The sequence below is a fragment of the Saccopteryx bilineata genome, chromosome 7 (genome assembly GCF_036850765.1).
Source record: "Saccopteryx bilineata isolate mSacBil1 chromosome 7, mSacBil1_pri_phased_curated, whole genome shotgun sequence".
In the NCBI taxonomy this organism is placed as follows: domain Eukaryota; kingdom Metazoa; phylum Chordata; class Mammalia; order Chiroptera; family Emballonuridae; genus Saccopteryx; species Saccopteryx bilineata.
The window spans coordinates 67,200,147-67,205,342 of record NC_089496.1 but is presented as its reverse complement, the minus strand read 5'-3'; positions in this window follow the sequence as shown (position 1 = coordinate 67,205,342).

Sequence of the window (5,196 nt, the reverse complement as noted above, 5' to 3'; positions counted from 1 at the left end):
ATCAAAATGGCCAGACAGAAAAGAGATGCTCAGAAACCCATATCATTATAATATATATATAGTCAAAATTTAACTAGAAAATATGATGACAAAATGAGCTACTGTTCACAAAATCAAAACTATAAAGTACTTAGAAGGAAACTTGGGGAAGGATGTTGTCCATTTTAAATATAACAAGGCCTCCTTGGTATAAGTTAATTATTTCCAAAAGTAAAGATTCATGTTTTTTAAATAGGCAGACCTGCCTGACCTGGGGGTGGTGCAGGGGATGGAGCGTTGGCCTGGGACCCTGAGGACCCAGGTTCATAACCCTGAGGTCACCGGACCGGCTTGAGCGTGGGCTCATACCACTTGAGCACCGGCTCACCAGCTTACGCACAGGGTCACTGTCTTGAGTCTGGGATCATAGACATGACCCATGGTCACTGGCTCGAGCCCAAAGTCGCTTGAGCAAGGGGTCACTGGCTCAGCTGGAGTCCCCCGGTCAAGGCACATATGAAAAAGCAATCAATGAGCAACTAAGAGTTGATGCTTCTCATCTCTCTCCCTGTCTCTCTGTCCCTTTCTCTGTCTCTCACTAAAAAAAATAAATAAATAAATTAAAAAAAGGGCAGACCAATAAAAGTTTCAACGAAACTTAGTTTACACTGGTGGGACAAGGTGTTTGAAAGATAATTTATGGGAGGGGGTTGGGGGATGGATGAAGGAGGGAAGGGATTAAGAAGTACAAACTGGCAGTTACACAGTAGCCACAAGGGTGTAAAGTAGAGCACAGGGAATACAGTCAGTAATGTAGCAACAATATAAGGTGCCAGGTAGGCAGTGAGCTTATCAGGTGATCACTTGGTAAGTTACACAAATGTAACCACTATACTGCACACTTGAAACTAACATAATGTACCTCAGCTGTGATAGAAAACATTTTAAAAATAAAGAGATAGTTCGAGGTAAGACCCTTGTGGTATTGAGAAACTGGAGAGAGGGCATAGAGAGGGCCTTAGCTAATTAAACACTAGAATGTATTACACACCCCCAACCAATTAAGCAGTATGGAACTGGCCCCAAAATTAAAATATAAATCCTCAGAAATAGACCAATGTATGACATATTGCATAGGTACTTACCATGTTAATTAGTAACGATGAGATAGCAAGTTGAGGAGGGGAGAGGGAATTTATGTCTCTATATTTTGCTATACACCAAAATAAATTCTGGCTACATTACAGAGTTTAACAGATTTAAAATTTTAGTTTTAAAAACATACTCAAAGGACAGTAATTAGGGAAATTTGATTAAGACCTCTGCAACATAAATTTAGGGGGAAAAAAGAAACACTAAATGAAAGAAGGACCATCTTAAATACCTAAAACATTTAAAAATGCACTAATCTGATAAGAAAACATAAAAATTTAAAGTACACAGTATGGGCCCTGGCTAGGTTGCTCAGTGGATCACGCATTGTTCTGGTGCTCCGAGGTTGTAGGTTTGATCCCCGCCAGGGCACATTGAGAAGCTACCAGTGAGCATACAATTAAATGAAACAACTAAGTGGAACAATGAATCGATGCTTCTCTCTTTCTCTTTCTCCACCTTCCTCTCACTCTTCCCCCAACCCCCATCCTTTTTCTTTCTCAAATCAATGGGAAATTTTTTTTTGTAAGGACACAATCTGAAATATTTGCATGAAATGTGATAAAAAAATATCAGATTAGTATTTCCAGTGCATGATGAACTCACTGGATTTCATAAAGGGAGCAGGGAGACTCCTTAGCTAAATGGACCCAGATGACGCTGCTTTTGTGAAGTGTTTTTTCATTGAGTCAAGTGCTGGTTTCAATCAGCTCATGCAGATTCACACAAGCTCATCACAGCTCTGTGAGACAGGAGGCATTAATATCTCCATTGTCCAGAAAAGCAGAATTGGAACTTTTGCTTGAGCCACTACCCTTTTTATAATTTAAATTTAGATATTCCAGCAGCATCGTGGTCAGAAATGTTCTGCAATTTCATTGGCTTAATATTCACTGAGCTGGGCGCCTGGAAGTGGAGGTGGACCAAGATGCTCCGCAGATGCTCTGGGAGAGACAAGCAAATGAAATAACCGCTAACGGTATGCTGCTGCTGGTGCATTCTTCTGTGCAGATGACAATAATGCCGGGCACCATTGATGGCCAAGCCACAATCCGAAATCCTTATACAACAGAAAGCTTTAAAGAACCGAGATAAAGTTTTTAAAAGTCACTGTACAATTATATACAAAGAACTTGAGCATGTTTACTCCCTTTGACCCAGTAGCTCTCTTATTCTTGAAAGTTCATCCTAAAGAAGTACTTCATCAGAAGGAAACAGATGTATCATTTGTTAATTAACTTTTTAAATTTAATTTAGACAGTTAAATTTAACAGGGTGACATTGGTCAACCAGAGTACATAGATTTAGAGAAAACATCTCCACATCATTTGGACAGTCGATTATGCTGTATACCCATCACCCAAAGTCAAATCATCCTCCATCACCCTATATTTGTTTCTCTTTTTGCCCCTCCCTCTTCTCCCTTCCTCTCCCCCTGGTAACCACTGCACTCTTATCTATGTCCATAAATTTCAATTTTGTATCCCACCTATGTATGGAATCATACAGTTCTTAGCTTTTTCTGATTTACTTATTTCACTCATATAATGTTATCAAGTTCCATCCATATTGTCGTAAATGATACTATGTCATTATTTCTTATGGCTAAGTAGTATTCCATAGTATATATGTGCCACATCTTCTTTATCCAATCCTCTATTGAAAGGCTTTTTGGTTGTTTCCAGGTCTTGGCCACCGTGAACAATGCTGCGATGAACATGGGGGTGCATGTGTCTTTACATACCAATGTTTTTGAGTTTTGGGAGTATATACCCAGTAGAGGGATTGCTGGGTCATATGATAGTTCTATTCTTAATTTTTTGAGCAACCATCATACTTTCTTCCATGGTGGTTGTATTACTTTACATTCCCACCAGCAGTGAATAAGGGTTCCTTTTTCTCCACAGCCTCTCCAACACTTGTTCTTACCTGTCTTATTGATAAAAGCTAATCTAACAAGTGTGAGGTGGTATCTCGTTGTAGTATTAATTTGCAATTCTCTAAAAGCTAGTGAAGATGAACATCTTTTCATATATCTATTGGCCATTTGTATTTCTTCTTGGGAGAAGTGTCTGTTCATGTCCTCTTCCCATTTTTTTTTATTGGATTGTTTGCTTGCTTGTTGCTGAGTTCTATGAGTTCTTTATATATTTTGGATATTAGCCCCTTATCTGAGCTATTGTTTTAAAATACCATCTCCCATTTAATTGGCTGTTTGTTTTGTTGTCAGTTTCTTTTGCTGTGCAGAAGCTTCTTAGTCTGATGTAGTCCCATTCATTTATCTTTGCCTTCACTTCCCTTGCCTTTGGAGTCAAATTCATAAAATGTTCTCTACAGCTGAAGTCCATGAGTTTAATACCTATGTTTTCTTCTATGTAATTTATTGTTTCAGACCTTATATTTAGATCTTTGATCCATTTTGAATTAATTTTTGTGCAAGGAGACAAACTGTAGTCAAGTTTCATTCTTTTGTATATTTTACTGATTGATTTTATAAAGAGAGGAGAGAGGGGTGGGGGAGCGAGAAGTATCAGCTCATCGTTGCTTCACTTTAGTTGTTCATTGCTTACTTGTTGCTTGACATATATGCCTTGAGTGGGCAAGCCCAGGGATTCGAACTGGCTTCCTCAGCATTCCAGGTAGATGCTCTATCCACTGCGCCACCACAGGCCAGGCTAACTTTTAAAATATCTATTTGTGCCTATTGCCTGACATATTCTGTGCAAGGATCTGGGAAGGTGAGCAGAAAATCCATTTCACAGAAGTCTTCATTCCAGCCCTGATTATATTGATAAAAACAGCAAGGAAACTTAATGTTGAATAATGGAGAATTGTTTTAGATAATACGATACCTGGACTTGCATAAATATAGCAAAACATTAAAAATTATATTTCTAAATGACCTAGGAAAAAAGATCATTATCGTGATACAGTACCAATTTCTAAATATTAAACTTTGTATATAGTGCTGTTGCTATAATAAATATTTCTTCATAAAGACAAAAGTTAGAAAAGTATATGCTAATAAGAAAAGTTGTATCAGGGCTGAAGATTGTGGATGGTTTTTATTTTACAAAATAAATATTACTGCCAAGCAGCTTTTTCAATGAAAAACAGAAAGGGGAGCAAGATTTCCCGTAACGAAAGAACGATCCTGGAAGAGATGAATAATTGATTACAGACGGGTTTGCACACACGAAGTTCCGTGTAATGGCTCACAGAATAACAAACGAGAACTTGAAGGATGTCGAGCTATTCCTGCCTTCTACAGACAGACTGGAAAGAGATGTTAGAGGATGGAATAACGGTTGGCACTGCAATTTCACCCATATGATACTGTGACGACTCTGAAATTCCTGGCTTTAAAAGTCCCACGGACAATACAGTACTTGTTAAAGGTTGTCAAAGGTGATTTTATTCAGCATTCCCAGGGTCAAGTATTCAGCATAAAAATGTATTTTAACACACTTATAAAAATGATAAAACACGCCAATGATTCTTGGTCACTGTGAGTCTCTCTCCGACCTCCAGTTGTCCAGTTCAGTTATTTGCTCTTAAATCGACTGACCTGCTGCTTAGAAAGTAGGAACTCTGGTCCTTCTGGCTTTTTTCTTGAACCATATCCTCCTTTGTTGCTTCTCTTGTTCCTGGTACCTTGTTATTCTTAAGTCTAACCTTCTGTCAACAAGAGAGAAGCAGTGGAAAAAATAAGGATCCCTGGCTGGCTGGCTTGCTCAGTGGATAGAGCGTTGGCCCGGCGTATGGATGTCCCGAGTTCGATTCCCTTTTGGGACACACTGAGAAGTGACCAGCAGCTTCTCTCCCCCTGCCACGCCTTCTTCTCTCCCTCTTCTCCTCCTGCATCCCGTGGCTTAATTGGTTCAGGTATTGGCCCCGGGTGCTGAGAATAGCTTGATTGGTCTGAGCATCAACCCAGGGGTTGCAGAGTAGATCTTGGTCAGGGCACATGCAAGAGTCTGTCTCACCATCTCCTCTCCTCTCACTTAAAAAGCAAAACAAACAACCACCCCCTAAAAAAAGAAAAATAAGGAAAATGTTCCCCAA